Here is a 17509-nt window from a genome sequence, read left to right on the forward strand (position 1 = left end):
TTTTTAGTGGGCAAGCATTTCTACATTTTGCCTTATTCTTTTAGCATTCGTTGGACTGTTGGTTGCCTCTATTTTTACCTCAGATATATTCAGATAGAAAGCTGATCTTATATCCTGTTAAATGACAGGTTCAAGATTTTCCAAACAATTCAAAAGGTGCCCATATCTGCTTAAGATTAGGTTTTGATCATCGTGACTAGTCCTATTCGCCATACTGGCCATAAAGCTTTATTAAAAAAGGTTTATTAAAGGTAATCTTCATCATTATTGGCTTTAATCACATCATATACATACACCATTAGACATATTCTTTAGATTTTCATTATATCAATTTATAGAAAAGGACACTGGAAAAAAAACAAAATACTGATGAATAAAGGTTTAAGAACCAGCAATCTTTCAAATGGCCAGCAGGGGAGCAATAATCTGATTGCAGGAAGGTTTTGATTGTATTTACATATGCCATATACTTTAATATGTATAGTTGTTCAACTGCATTTTAAAACAAATATCAAATCAGCGAGTCAATGCAGGTATCTAGACACGGTCAAGATGACCAGCTGAAGCTTAAACTGAAAATCAAAATGGGTGAAAGGTGATTTAAAAGACTGAATGTGGCATGATTCTTGGTGCCAAACAGGCTGGTCTGAATATTTCAGAAAATGCTGATCTCTGATTAGTGAGAATAAACTGAAAAAGAGAAAATATTCAGTGAGTGGCCATCAGTGGTCAGAGGAGAATGACCACACAGCTAATGGAAAGGCACAGCAGATGAACCAGCAGATGATCACACTGGGTCACTCCTCTCAGGTAAGAACAGCACCAGTTGTGCATTGTTCAAATGCCATAGCCTACCTGAGTATTGTGGCTGACCATGTTCATCCTTTTATGACCACAGTACACACATCTTCTGATGGCTGCTTCCAGCCATGTCACAAAGCTCAACTCATCTCAAACCGCTTCCTTGAACGAGTGAGCTCACTGTACTCAAATGGCCTCCTCAGTCACCTGATCTCAACCGAACAGAGCACCTTTGGGATGTGGCAGAAAGGGAGATTCCCATCATGGATGTGCAGTCTGCAAATCTGCAGCAATTGCTCAATACTATCCTGTCAATGTAATCAAAAGCTTTGTGGAATGTTTCCAGCAATCTATGCCATAAAGAATTAAGATAATTCTGATGGTAAAGCTGGTACTTGAAATATGCACCCAATAAAGTGGCCAGTGAGTATATATGATGAGTTTTGAATCTATGAACTTCTCCATTTCTACTTGCTACTCCTTGGGCATGCATAGCATCATTAGATTGTAGGTCACATCTGCCTCAGATTGTTGCTTTATTATTGCTTTTAGAAAGGTAAGACAGCAAAGATTAAAAACAACTCAAGGCTTCAAAACAGGAGTCCATAAATTGGTTGGTAGAGTCCATCCTTAGTATACTCTTTATGGATCAGACGCATTCCATCTCTACTTTCCATCTGATCTTGGTTATAATAGTTTTAATCTGGCATGATTAGAAGGATTTCATGGTGACAAAATCTGTCCACAGACACACATGCACACACAGGCTCAGTGTAAAAACAATACCAGCTTTACTGTTTCTGCTGGTAAGTGAAAAAGCCTTGAGATTACCTTGATTAGATTAGAGATTAGATAACGCATTTGCATTTTCATATGGACTAATGATGTAGTGTGCTTTCTGGATCGCTGCCTCTCTGCTGGACCTTACTGAAAGCATGACATATAAAGGAAAACACACCCTTAATTTGGCTAGTTTGGCTTTACAGACATGAAATTATGTTGTTACAGTTGTTTAACAACATCCATAATTGTTGCTGGTTTTAATAATAGGTGCAATAACAATATGTGTGTGCATTCAATTCAATTCAGTTTTATTTATATACCAAATCACAACACCAGTCACCTCAAGGCGCTTTAAATGGTAACGTAAAGACACTAGAATAATAACTTAATTATTATGTCTTCGATGCTGTGTGGCTTATACAGTTTCTGGGAGTCTTAGTTTACTCATTCTCTAATCTCTATATAATAATATAACTGACACTCTGGTCACATGTTTTCTTTAGTCACTTTCCTTATCATAATGCATATATTAGACAAATATTGGGACTGCTTTCTTGCATTGCAATATCTCCAAATTTAGAAGCATCTTGTCTCAGAGTGATGCTGAATATACTAGTTTCTGTAATTATTACTTCTAGGCTGGACTACTGAAACTAATTTTTATCAGGTTATTCTAAAAGCTCCCTGAAAAGCCTCTAGTTGATCCAGAAGGCTGCACAGAGAGTACTGACAGGGACTAGAAAGAGAGAGTAGATTTCTCCCATATTGGCTTCTCGAATTTAAAATCCTCACATACAAGGTCTTGAATAATCAGGCCCCATCTTATCTTAAAGACTTCATGGCACTACATTACCCCAATAGAGCACTTCACTCTCAGATTGGGGGCTTACTTGTGATTCTTAGAGTATTTTAAAGTAGAATGGGAGACAGAGCCTTTAGCGTTCATCATCAGCTATTGAATCATGTAACATCTTGTTTTTAACAACCACAATAGCCTAGCTGCTTTGGCTTTTACCTTATGAGCCTGTGTGTGAATTGAGAACTAGGCTCAAAGCGCATGTCAGAAAAGAAGATATAATCTTTAAAAGCAGGCATGACAGTGGGTGAGTTGGACTGACCCACTTTCCAATCAAATGGAAGCTGAGTGCCCAAGTGGCAGAAGAAAAAAAGAAATCCACAGTTAAGTACAAAACTGCAGTTTCTCAAATAAGAATCAGAGTGGGTCTCCACAGACACTAATGTTAAAATCCCCAGCTTTAAAGCTGATTGGTTATGCTAACATAGACCGACTTGGATAAAAACACCTTTTAAGCATGTTTCTCATTAAACAAATGATCATTTCATTTAAAATTACAGATTCATACGAATGCACCATGGTTAGTCAGCCATTAGTCAGCCATTGCTTCTAACCACAGACTGTTCAGAAGATGGATGTAACTCCAGAGTCTGAAAATGAGTCAGAATGCTTTAAACATGTATTGTTTTTGATTGCCTATAGGGGCAGCACATGTAGTTGCAAAAAGACTAGGTTGTTTGTGGAAAAATAAACCGTAAACAGCTCTTTGACCTCCATAAACACTTTTCTGATGAATTTATGAGCACACTAACTACTTCCTGGTCATACTGAATGAATAAAACATGAAGTTCATTTTGTTAATTATGGTCATTATTAGAATCAGAGAAGAGAACGATACAGAATTTACTTTTTGCTTTATTTGCTTTTCTTTAACCAATGAGCATGCAGTGAAATCCCCCTTCCTTCACCTTTGTTTTCAAAGCATCATGATAGCAGCAGTGAACCCACTCAGTCATCCACTCAAGCAATAGCTAAAATGCTAAACTTGAGGCTTCACAATCTAAAAGCGTCACAGTGGCTATGTCCATCTTCTATACAGAGTGTATGATATTGCCCCAAGCAACCCCAGACTAATGTACAAATGTCCAATCCAGATTAAGAAAATATAATTGAATTTTTCTGTTATTCATTATAAGGGCAGGGAAGCAGTGCAGGGATGAGCACTGTTTCCTCTCAGCAAATGTACTCTAGGTTTAAATTTGCTAATCTAATTGGTGATTCCATACTGGCCGTAGGTTTGGAGGTGACTGTGAATGGGTTTTTTTGTCTTTATTGGTTTGTGCCCCCTCCAAGCAACCCCATAGTCAGACAAGTGATCTAAAAAATGCATGTACTGTTCATTTTGCACACATTGCACACATCAGGCTAGAGCTAAATATAGCCATGATGAAAAGAATAGTTACATAGTCATGCTAGTTTGGAGATTGGTAGTATCTGCCCTCTTCTAGAGGAAATGACATTTGACGTCTGGCGTGATTAAGCTATTTCAATGTGATAACGCAGTTGTAGAATGATTTATAATATCTAGTAGATGGACATGCGTACCCAAACCGATATGGTCTCTTTTTTAATTCTATCAACTCTAAAATCATGTAATGTGATTATCACAGAGAAGCATATTTGCTTCTCCCCCCCAAAAGCACAAGAGTTGTGAAAGAACACATTCATCACGAGTCAACAAAGACTCCACAAAAACAGACAAGAACACATCTCTGACTGAAAAAAACCCTTTTAATCAGCTACTCATAGCTTTTTTCCCTTCAGCTGAATGCCAGAAATGTTCAGTGTTGTGAGTTTTCAGTGAAAGCGTTAACTGAATGCAACTTTTTGTACACTGGAGAACATTTCTCAGAAATAAGTTTATCATGTAATCTTTTATGACCGACTGGGGGAAAAATAGCTGATTGCCATTGATTATTTGGGCAAAAATACGGATTATATAATAATTACAAAACATGTGAAATTCTTTCTTTACTCTCATTAAGTTATCAGATCCATTCATATTTCCCCAGCTGCTCTCACTGTATTCCCACTTAATTTCCTTTTCAAATATCCATTATAATAAATTATACATTAATCCACTTACATATACAAGCTTCCCCATTGGTCAGCTGCATACAGAAGAAGATGTGTGAATTGGACTGGACTCAGCATGACAAAGTGGGAAGGCTGGGCAGAAAAAGAGGAGATGGGGGAAGGGAAGGGGGGGAGGTTGAAATAATCTCAGCTATGTATGTGTTCTCAGCACCTCGTCCTCCCCTGGCTAACCGCATCGGCGGCCACTTGAATTAGCGGCGGAGGATTATGGGCAGAGAGCCTCATTAATCTGGGCAACAAACAGTGGCCAGTGTGAATATTTGCACGCAGAAATTGAAAAGATTAAGTCCTATTTGACAATGACTGGCAGGCTCTGCGCTGCAAGAGGCTACTGTTAAATATTCATATCCTGGACTCCTTTTCCTCTGTCAGCTTGTCACATGTGTGTTTATTTATGTGCAAATGGAAGCAACATGCACAGACAGTAAGGAAGATTCTGGGATTTTTGTCAGTCATCATGGGCAGTCAGGCCTTCAAATTGAATATTTCTTTACATCAAATTGGTCGAACTTGAGCATCTAAACAAATCTGCTGAATTAGTTTTGATTAGACTGTTTAAATCATAACTTGTGTATTTTTTTGACATGCAGAGGAAATATGTTGTGGCTATATAGGCAACACCCAGCCTCATCCTTCCCACACACACACACACACATTAACGACCAAAAAAGAGGATGGGGTCTGCTGTAACATCCCATCATCCTGGCCGCCTTGTCAGCCTGGCAGGAGATTCCCTCCTCCAAACGTTCAGCAAATACACCTGCTATTCATTTCCTACAAGGCAGAGAAGGCTCGCCAGACCTGACAAAGCTATTTACCCACCTCCAGCCCAGCCTGTGCAGACGCTATCGCTAATGTTTTCCCTTCTGCAGGAGATCAATATGTTTGGAGGCAGACAAACAACCCTGCTCTGCCAGGCAGGCTCTTCCCCGTTTAGCAGGCCACCACTGGGGGCCCTGACAGCAGATGTACACAAGCGAATCAACAAGCGACGCTTCTCCAGAGTCAACACTGGACACAATCAACAGTGCAGGATCTACAGTGCTAAGAATTAACACTGCAGCCCATATGTGCCATACCAAGGATCAACACTCATCCTCGCTGGTGTGCCAAGTTATGTCAGCTGCCAGAAAACAAACCACAGAAGGAATATTGATCCAGGCGCAAGCCAGGGGAATCGCTGAAATTTACAGCTGTTGGAATGAACATAAAGCAGGAGAGTATAGTCAGCTGGAGAGCTGCTCAGTGCGAAATGCTTAGGACAGGAAAAGCGAAACGATTCAGACAGATTCAGAGGAGCACATAACTTTTCACCAGATAAAATAGGCATATAAGCTTGGGCAAACAACAGCAACAAACCCAGACAATACAAACAGAAAGAGCTAGACTAAACCAACATCCAGGTCTCCCAATCTTCTCCCCTGGATAAGCCCTCATCCTCTCTAGGGCCTCCCCTCTCCCACTCTCCTCCCATCATGTTTCCTGTCCTCTCATTTCACCCTCTAATCTTTACCTTTCTGCTCCTCTTGTCATCTCTCTCTTTTCTTGCTTCTGCCAGTTTCACCTTCTTTGATTTCTTCTCGTCTACTTTCTTTTTTTTTAATTTCTTCTTTTGTCATTTCCTCTCATCTTGTTTCTGTCATCTGTTTTCTTGTCCTCTTCTCCACTTTCCTGACTACTTGTTTCATTTCTTTCCCCATTCTGTTTGATTTATATCTTCTTATTTACACCAATTTTCATCTCTTCTTCTTTCGTATGCTCTCGTTTCTTCTCCCCTCCTCAGCTCTTGTATCTTCTTGTTTCCTCCTCTTCTCTTGTTTTCCTCTTCCTTTTTCGTCTCCCATTTATTCTTCCCAACTCCTCTGCATTTCCTCTGTTCTGCCCTTGGTTTCATAATTTTATTATTGCTTCCACTCCTCTTGTTCTTTTCCTCATGTGTCCCAGCATCCCATTTTATTTCTTCTCTTTTTGTAACTTCTCTTTTTGCTTTCTTTTGTCCACTCTTCTTACCTTTCATCTTTGTTCTTCCCCACTTGTTTTAAAATTTGTGTTTCTATTCACCTGATTTTCTTCTTCTTTCCCCTCCACTTGTTTCCTTTCCTCTCCCATAGTTTCTTCCCATCTTGCTTCCTCTCCTCTGCTTATGATTGTTCTCCTTTTGTTTCGTTTACTCTTCTCTTATTCCCTCAACACCTGTACCCCTTCTTTGTTTCCTCCATTCTCCAACATTACTTCCTCGTTTATTTCCTCATCTTGTATTCTCCTCTCTTCTTTTTATTCACTCAGATAAAATCCACCTGTGTTTTTTTCAAAGAGAAAGAAAAGCATTACCTTCTGCAGGCTGTATATCTGCAGGAAAATCTTACTCCAGTTTGATTGTCACTGTGGTATTTTACATTGGCAAATGTCCATGAGGAGGAGAGGAGCAGCCAAAGCAGCTCATTTTGATGTGCGTGCGTGTGTGTGCTGAAGGTCCATGGTGATCCACAGATAGAAATATGAACAGAACAAGTCAGTTCTTAATGCATTTGAATATTCTTTTCTTTTTATGGCACGTTGAAGCAGCTGTGTGCAAATGTGTATGTGTTTAAGGTGGTCATGGCATGGATTTCTGGTTTTACATGTGTGTGTGTGTGTGTGTGTGTGTGTGTGTGTGTGTGTGTGTGTGTGTGTGTGTGTGTGTGTGTGTGTGTGTGTGTGAGCAGCAAAGTGAGTGTGTAAAATTGTTCTGTGTTGTGGAGATAACACTGGATCCCTATCAGCTGCATCGGGGGGCTTAAGTCCCCAGTGGGTGTGAGGGGAGAATGAATTTTCCTCACTACTCTGCATATTACAGGATTACACTGCACCTTTAGATATGCTTGGGCTGAGCCTATCTCTGCCTTATGGCTATACGCATGTAGATTATTGAAATAGACTGTCACACAGTGAATGAGCTGAAGGAACACCACAGGGACTGCACCGCGTCCTGAAATGAAACACCAAAGTGAGATAACCGTGATAGGATTTTGGTTTTTCTGACATTGTTTGGAAAGAATAGCGCTTTATAATCTGAGGGTCTGACATTTTTTTTTTAAGTTTTTAGTTTTTGTACACAAAAATAACCACAAATGTGATTCCCTACTGCCTCTCTTTGTTCACTAAGGGAAAAAGACTCAGCAAAGCGCCTATAAAAAGTAATTCTGTGTTTATTTTGTAAAGGTAAATCTGAGCTGCAGCCAGGGCCACTGCAAAGAATTTCAGGGGTTCCCTTGTAAACAGCTCTCCTAGGCCCCTGAAACGGCAATTTCTGGCATTATCCAGGCTCGTGTTCGGCTCCGGGCCCCCCCCAAGCCATTCAGACGCCCACCTTGAGTTTACATCAGGTGTGACCGAGTCTTTCATCTGTTACAACTTGCCTACTGGTGCCACATGCAGAAGATGTGTAGGCAGCAAATATGTAGGCAGTTATCCTGCCTTATGTCCTCTGAGTTTTATCGTGGACAAAGGAGGGGGAGGTGGAGAGAGAGCAAGGAGGGGCCATCTCCTTTTCTCTTTTTTTTTCCTTCAATGCCTCCTTCGCTCAGGCTATCTTCACCCCCCTCGCTGCCTCTGGCTAATTACTCCTTTTTTTCAAATGCAAAGCAGCGGCAGTAAGTGAGATGATTTCTCGGCGGCCGCTTTAGGGAAAAAGCGAGGAGAGAGGAGAGAGGAGAGAAAGAAAGCCACAGCGAGAAAAGAGGAGCCAGAAGAAGACGAGAGAGGCTGAATGGAAGAAAGAGGTGACTTTCTTTCCTCGGCTGGCAGGGACCTTTGAAGTTGGGCAAGATGGAGAGGCGAGGGAGGGGGTCTTTCTGTGAGGGGACAGAGGTAAGAAAAAAGCAAGGGAAGATCGTGTTAACGAGATGGCCTCTAAAGACGAATTAAATGGTGGGAGAAAAGAAACACGATCAGGCCTGGTCCTACTTATAGACTCCTCACAGACTCACTCTTTTCAACACCGCGGAGGTGTTCCAAAGCCTGAATTCCTTAGCTCAGCTCTTTAAAAGGCTTGGAGTGTGGGGTGTGTGAGTGAGGGCCTGCTTTGGGGGCAATAGGATCTAAGTGTGTGTGTGTGGGTGTGGGTGCAAATGTGTGCACAGGAGGGTCACCCGTCCTTTAGTCACACATCCCAGCTCCTCAATGGGGAGGTCAGGGACTTACACACCGATGGAGGGTCAGAAGTGGCAGGGATTACACGTCTGCTCTAAGTCCCCCTAGATCCTAGTGTTTTCACTCCCTCTCGCTGTTTGTTGTTTTGTGGCGAAGCAGACGGAGGAAAGAAAAGGAGACGGTCGGGGAATTAGTGTAAAGCTCAGGAGATGAATGGGCATCTTATTCGCACCTCTTGTAGGCTGTTTTTCAGCAGCAGCACCCCCCCCCCCCCCCCAAATAGCCCTCCCATTCCTTGTCATAGTGAAAGCACGTTAGGGTTGCCTTTGTGCAGACAAAAGGAGACTCCCCTCCTGGCTTTCATGCTCCTGGTGGAGCAACAAGAGGATTTGGCCTGCCGTGCAGCACCCGGAGCTGTTCCTGCTATGATTGGACATCGGCAGGAGAGAGCTCTGCCTCTCCTTTCTTGATTAATCAAGTGATTCCAGTGCGCTCAATAACACCTTTTTTTTAAGCACACTCTTTCTGTGTCTCCATAATCCTATCCCTCACCCACCACCCCACCACCACCTACAACACACCCTTACAACCTACATCTGCCTTTTTTTTCACCCAACAGAAGAACTTTTTTTATGAGCTTCAAGTGACACTGTGCTTATCTGATGTGTGGGTGTTTTATTATTATTTTTATTATTATTTCGAAGTGCTTATCACCGCTGACACGTGAAAACATTAACGGGATTAATTTAGAGGATTTTTACAAGAGTTGCCCAAGAGTTGACACAGCATGTCATTCAAAACACAAGTGGCTTCAACTTCAACTAATTTTTCGATGATATTAAGAGAAATGATTTTTTTTGTAAACAGCAATCCACAGGATGAGACTATTATTTGAGCTTTTTGGATACACATCTCTCCAGCTCATCCATCAATCTGCTTTTGTGTATATATCTATTGTGATTTACGTGCACTGTACCGCAGTCACACTGGAAATATTATTCTCCTATCATTTCTGATGCTGCGTCGGAGTATTGGGTATATTCTGTTCAGTGCAATTAAATTTAGCGTATAGTTCAGTTCAGCTGAAATCAAAAGCTAATATGCTCTGACAGCTATCATGTGCTCGTATGAACTGCGTTCAAAATAATAATAAAAAAAACTCACAGAGGGTTGAGCACTCGCAGTTACAAATGATGTTTATTTATTTTAAGTGGCTCACTTGGTCACTGTGTTCAGTCCACTTGAGCTACAGTTTCAGGATTACAGACAATATATGAGAAACTATATATAGAATGTGTCAACTGTGTAACATCATGTGATTATGTGGTGATGACTTATTCAGCTGACTTTCTCCAAGGAGGGATGACGCCGCTGCAGATGGTGAAATGCACTGCAAAGGAGTATTTTGCACTTGTTCAAGTTTAGTTCCTGTTGCAGAATTTGTGAATATCAATTGTTGGATATGATAAACTTGGACACAAGCTGTTTCTTAGCAACACAATTTCAGTGACATAATGATAGATCTGCTCTGTTTGCTGAGCTTGCTATGGTCGAGCTGCTGGGGACACTCAACCCCAAGCACCTTGGAAATAAAACAGCATTATAGGAAATAAAGAAAAAAGGTATTAGAGAGTTGCTTCATCCAACACCCATCAGCTCCCTCCCAATAAAAGATTTCTTGTTAAAAACTTCCAAAAAGCATACGCCACCCCATCCATTTTGAATTGATTCAAAGGTTAGATGCAAGCTTTAGATGCTTTGCGCACCCCAAACTACCTAAAACGTATGCACTCGCACTGTATTGCGGCGACGACACTGTATTGCAGTGTCCTGTATGAAAACTCAGAGCTATCTACATTACTATAACTATGAGTGAAAGTCATTGTCCTAAAAACCAAACTGACCCTTTAAATTAGCCAATTGGTCTTGATGTAGCACCATTACAGCCTCTGCACAAAAATAACACCTGATACTGTAGATGCTATTATACTGCATTAAAGTCAGCACTTTTTAATATCTGACCCCAAAGGAAAATCTTTTTGTCTTGGAGAACATTTGTGTCAATTGCTATATTTATATGGAGCCCAGCATGTGATTAATATCTTTAAAAAAATTAAACCAAAAAAAACTCCACCCCACTCCCAACAAGCAGGCCAAAAATAATTCAACCAGGTTATTTCTGGCTATGTTCTTTCTTGTGTCCTCGGTTTTGACATAAATGTGTGGAGGGAAGCTACAGAGCTTCTGCTCTGGAGAAAGACAAATGTGAGCTTCTGTGCTGAGCTGTGGTTGTTTTGAATAAACTGAGAGACACATAATAATACCAAAGCTGCAGTGAAGATAATCTAATCTAATCATATCCGTCTTCAGATAATTGCTCAGACATGCCAAAAATAAGACAAAGGTTGAACACAATAAATTCATGATTTTTAAGCATGCCACACTGTTAGGTCATGTGCATCTTGCAAACACCAGAGGCCTCTGCTGTGTAGTATGTTTGGGCACTTAGTGAGGTACCTTCAGGTTTAACTCTGGGTTTTCAGGGTTATGGAGGTGCTTCACTTCTCACCAGGGTACATCGTCATGGTAACATAGGCTGCAGGCCTAACCTGCTCAGATTACGGTTGAGATAAGAGGTCAACATGCACAAAATCACCGTCCACGGATCAACAAGTTCTCTGGAAATTAGTGTCATCACTCAAGATCTGATGGAGCAGAGGTAGTGAAGGTGGACAAGTTTAAATACCTGAAGTCAACCATTTAAAGTAACGGACAGTGCACAAAAGAGGTGAAGATGAGAGTGCGGACAGGGTGGAGTGGGTGGAGACAAGTGTCAGGGGTGATTTGTCACAGGAGGATAGCAGCAAGAGTGAAAGAGAAGGTTTACAAGATGATAGTAAGACCTGCTATGATGTATGGGTTGGAGACAGTGGCACTGACAAAAAAGACAGGAGGTGGCAGAGTTGAAGATGCTATTTTTGTTAGGAGTGACCAAAAAGGACAGCATTAGAAATTAGCGCATCAGAGGGACAGCCCAGGCTTAGTAGTTTGGAGACAAAGTCAGAGAGGAAAGGATGAGATGGTTTGACCATGTGCAGACAGGAGATGGTGGATGTATTTGGCAAAGCATGTTGAGTATGGAGCTGTCAGGCAGCAGGAGAAGAAGATGTCCACAGATAAGATTCATGGATGCAGTGAAGGAGGACAAGCAGAGGTTTGGTGTGCCAGAAGAGGATGCTACGGTAGATGGAAGTAGAGGATCCATTGTGGCGACCACTAAAGGGAGCAGCTCAAAGAAGATGACCCAATTATCCAGTGGACCCAAGGAGTCTTTAGCTTTCATCGATGTGCATCATGATTCTCAGCAGGTATTTTATTGCCTGCTGAGAATCTTGATGGTGTCATTTCCTGTGGGAGAATTTTAAAGACTCTCCTAAAACAGAGAACACCAAAGCCTCTTGACCTTTCATGGCAATCTGCATTTAAGACTACTCATCATTTCAAATTCTTTTTCTTTGTCCTCAATGTCACCAGGACTTCAGTTGAAAGAATACTACTGAAAATGTTTGACTCACTCTAAGAAATGTCTATGAAATATATTCATTTAATCGAGTAAACTACTGTATTTATAGACACACCTACCTGTGCCTTAGTGACAGCCAAAGTCTACTAATTGACACAGTTTACGTTTTAGCCTGACTTTCTTTCTGCCTTTTAATGGATTTCATTTGTACAGTGCTCTCTGGTCCTATAAACCACTCAAGTGCTTTTCACATTACACATTAGCATAGTGTGTTTTTTTTAATGCTATACCTACATACTGTCATATACTCCCTGCTATACACACTCTACCTTTGACTACAACAGTTGTGCTGCTGTAGAACAATCAAATTAGCGTACAGCGATCTTGAGTCTAGGCATTTTCCTAACATATCAAACACGTTTCAAGTAAAAATTTATTTTATTTTATACATTTTATAATTGACAGAAATTGCACTACATACAAAGATGAAATTAGGCTAAACAATGGTAAAAGTAATAGTAAATGCCACCACTCAGTCATTCATGCTGGCTCGTTAACCCTGCCTATACCAGTTTCAGTATCTCCATGCATTGTTTCTGTGCTCCATATAACTATCAGGGATGCAGCTTGCGCTGGTGTATAAAGTGAACACCTGTCCGGCTGGAAATCTCTTTGTAACTCAGCGATGCTGTATCTGAATTCCTTTTGCCTTATCACCTCAGCAGCTTTGTATCTAGTTGCAGAAATTTCAGAGAGTAGGTGGGTGGCTGCTATAGATGCTACAAAGACAAGAGAAAAACACACACGGAGAGAGAAAGGGGGGTGAGAGGTGGTGATAAACAGAGTTGGGTGGGGGGTGCCTTGGAACGATAAATCAAGTTCCAGACTAATCTATTTAGCATGCTCTCACCATTATCCTGTCAGTGAAACAGCTAATTAATTAACTGATTCCACAATGAAGAGGTTTTGAATGAGCCCATTTAGATAATTACTACAAGGAGCCGATCGGGCCAGTCATTTACAACTGTCACACAGGTTCCTGCTTTGGCAGCTGCCCTTCACTCTGGCCCTGGTCTTCATTGTCACAAACATCCTCCATACTGCATGGCAACGCCATCGATGTGATGTCTGAGCACAGATATATGAAACATAGGTAGATTTTTTCTTAAATAGTGTGAGTTCAAATAAACTAAAGTCGCACCTCACTGAATCGTTTGAAACCCTAAAAGTGAGAATGTTAGCATTAAAAAGGCAACGAATGAATCCCAGTATATTTACACCTTTCTTGTTTCTGTTTTTGCCAGAATTGTTGCTGTTTCAAAAGCTAACAATTGGACATTTTATCAGCATGCAACAAGGGAATGCAGCAAAGTACAAAGTGAGACTGCGGATTACTGATGAGCACATTTAATGAGAAAAAAAATCCAAAAGATACATGATGAGATTTCCCTTTTACAAATGACAGCCAATGACAATTATCAGCATCATTGGCTGCAAAGTTAATAAAAGCCATTTATGTTCTTGTTTTTCATAATGCAGAGGTTGGAACCTTGTCTGGATGCCTTGATTTGAAAATGAAATAATTCCTTCCTTTTATGCTAAAATGATGCTGATAATCTGATTGGTATTTTCAAAAGCTGCCAGCAGCCACTTGCCCTCAGTGAGGCTGTTTATCAAATCTGACTGAGGTGAGAAATAATTCAAAAGCCCGTGAACCTCTGTGTCCTGCTTCTCTCTCACAGATATCGGTGTGACGGTTAGCACTGTTGCCACACAGCAAAGATGGTCCTGAGTTTGAATCCAAGCTGGAGCCTTTCTGTGTGCGTTTAGAAAAGTTTCCCCCGTGTCTGTGTGCGTCGTCTCTCCAGATAACCTGGCTTCCTCCCATGTATGGGTTATGTTAACTGATAATATGTCTTAGCTCACATGGACTGGCAAACTGCCCAGGGAGCACTCGTCCTCTTGCTCTGTGACAACACCTGGCATACGTCTGTATTATCTCTTTTTACACAAACTAATGACATAAAATTCACAAATGATAACATTACTAATGATTTTTAAACATTATTTCTTCTTCCAGTACTGTTAACAGTAAAACAACTAATATTTACATACTTTACCATTTATTACTGATGATGATTAAAGAGCATTAGCATGTATTGCATTCTACTTGTCAACAGTGACATTCTGATGACATTGACACAGAACATTTTACTACATTCTGTTAATGATGATCAAATGTTTGCGTTAACCTTGTAATAAAGGTTTCATTACTGATATGTGTGTCTGTTCTCATTCCCAGGGTCTCAAATGATGGTTTGTCAAAGCTGGCGCTTTAAAGATAAGGACAAGGTGTCCTTTTGCCAACACTGCTGTGATGTACCAGTCATGGCAATACTGACACCAGGCTCACTTGCAGCCTTTCACATATGGGTGCTTATGGAGGATGCCTATGGAGGACTACTAGGAGTTTTTAATGAAACACCATCTTTTCCTAAATCTAACCATGTACTTTGAGAACCTAAGTCAAACCTAGAAACGCAGAGAACAAAAGTAAAAAATAAGTCAAACAGGACAGAAAACCAGTGGTCTCCCAGAGGACGAGCTTGATATTTATGTCACTGGCACATCACCTGCCTACTTAAATGCTCTGTAAAAGAACTATTATAAACACACTTTTAGCCTTGTAATAGTCATCAAATAGACACACTACATTTTTTTTTTTTATAGACTGAAACAAAACACCGGTATAATAATGATACATGGTTTATAAATTAATTATTCAAACAATTAGTAAACATTATTTACTCTCTTTACAACGTTTTTCATTATGATTTATGAAAAACGCTCATTAGAAAGCGTTGCCCAATCATAAGCAAGTTCAACCAGACCTTTTTTCATTGCCAGAACCAGTCCTGTAGTTTCCTTCAATTCATTTTCCACTCAAAATACTACACAGGAAAATCAGAGACTATAATATGTAGCATGGCAGTCCTGCCTTACAATTATGAAAGTGTCTAGATTACAGTTTTTTCACAGTTGTTTTGGATTTGTTGTTGAATTGCAGTTGAAGTTGTCAAAGCAGCTACTACTTGTGCATGTCAGAAATAGCATTTCTTGATCTTTGGAAATATTTGCTAATTATTTAGGGGCTGACCAGCACAGTTGGTTACAATTTGAACAATTACTGGATCTAAATATATATTTGTGAGCAAAATAAATCATATATCTATCATTTGAGTTAAACTTATGTTATGGTATTTCAGTGTGTTGTGTCACTAGATCCAAAATAGTCCACATCTGCAGAGGATGTGAGTCAGATGCAAGAGTTGAATGTAATACTTTTAGAAAGGTATTGCATTACTCGACCTGTGTCACAGATTTTGAAGTAATGTATTTCAAACTAAAGCCACAGTACTAGCACTGTGTTGCAAATACATTATATTTTTTACATGCAGTCTTTTATCACTGTGGGCATGGCCTAAACCAGAACTGGTCTACTTTGTCAATTATAAACATTTTTTACTTAGAATTCAGAGCTGCATTATGATAAAATTGTGAGGTTTTGCAGGTATAAATCTTTCTCTTCTATTTTCTTTTTTTATATAAACAAACTTGCAGTTGAAGTCCTCGATGTACTAAAGCGTCACACCAAAGAAACATGACAAGAGCTGATTTGGTAGACATTGTACAATCAGGTATTTTTTCCAGTGTAAACAGACTAACAGATAACAGCACGTGAAAAAGACGTTGTATGCTAAAAAAACAACAACAGAAAAAACCCACCATAACTATTCTAATCCGAGAGGGTCAAATCTGAAGTGGTCCACTCTAATAAGGAATTAAAGAAAAAAACAAGTTAGGAAGGAAGTTAATTAGCCGTGCAAGACGGGACACCGATACTTAAGCTGCTATCTTTTTAAATTAACAATTACTTGATCAATTCGGTTTGATTAAAGGAACATGATTGTCATTGTCATTGCTTCTTTCTTCTTCTTTTTTTTTGCTAGTGTACAGCATCTCATTACTACTGCAGATTGCATTTGAAGGCTTTTCAGCACATCTTCAAACAGAGTTGGTGGAGTTGTGGATAGCTTTGTATATAGGTCTTATTCCAGTCCACTCCTTATAAAAGACATGTCTTATTCATTAAAACTGAGATTTCAGTGTTAAGAATTACTTTTTATACCTGAGACAAATTGACTGGTGAAAAGACGATGAAAGAAAAGGTATTGAAGTTAAGCTTACACAGTCTTTAATTGTTCCAAACTCTTAACCACATTCAGCATGCATTTAAATTTTAATGGTTTGCTCGAGCTTGTTGTGGTCATGTAGGTTGATGAGGGGAAAAACTGTTCTACACCCCTGGGTCACTCCGGTCACATCACCCAACTGTCCACATATTCACACTCCAGTCCTCTTCATAGTGTGGGAAAGCGTGAGTTAAATCCAGACCACTGCTCTGAGTACAATGGCCCAAAGGTGGTTATCTCATTGCCTGAGTCACTGATCAGGGTTTTGTCTTGTCACCTTTTTTCACTCAAGCAGCATCAGACAGCTCAATCCACTCCATCAGATCAGAGCTGCTCTCTCCATATCTCTCCTTTCCCTCCTTTTCTTTCTCTTTCTCTCAATAATGGTCAATCCCACATCAATACGCAAGGCTTCTTTCACTGTGTCCATTCCCCAAGGTGGCCTCATTACCCTAGGGTGTTTTGTTTGTTTGTTCCTTGGTTAAAGAAGCTGAATTGAGCAGCCGGCAGGGGTGGATTGGAGAGAGAGAAGGGCTAAAAAAAAAAGGGGAGGGGGAATAAAGATGTGGTTTTACAAGGGAACAAGGGGCAGAGGACACAAGAGCTCCTGTGGCTCTGGAGAGGACAGATCAGCAATCACAGGGCAGGAGGCCATGGGAGAATGCTTGCATCAGTGATGATGATAATAAGAATGATCACAGGCAATATGATGCTGCCACTGATGATGATATATGTTGTGCTCTGTAACGCCATATGTACACGTTAAAGTGAACACACTGAATGTTGTTTTAGTGACTCCCAGGAATGCTGTCAGCTTGTTCATATGTGCAGGTAAATTGCGTGACCAGGCATGAGTGTTTACTTCAAGCATGCTGTCACAGACAATCTTTGAAGTGCTTTCCTAAATACTAGTCATAGGAGAGAGCATTTACTCACTACAAATACAGCCTGCTATTATTGCTCTAGTTTTACTGTTATTCAGATAATAACTCATTGATTAATTAAGTGAAGTGAAAAATACACTTCGGTTTAGAGAAAGGTATAGTACGTCAATCCTGATCATAG

Source organism: Mchenga conophoros, linkage group LG7 (assembly GCF_057382185.1).
Source record: "Mchenga conophoros isolate Kocher_MC1m ecotype Shallow Benthic linkage group LG7, M_conophoros_male_GT1.1, whole genome shotgun sequence".
NCBI lineage: Eukaryota > Metazoa > Chordata > Actinopteri > Cichliformes > Cichlidae > Mchenga > Mchenga conophoros.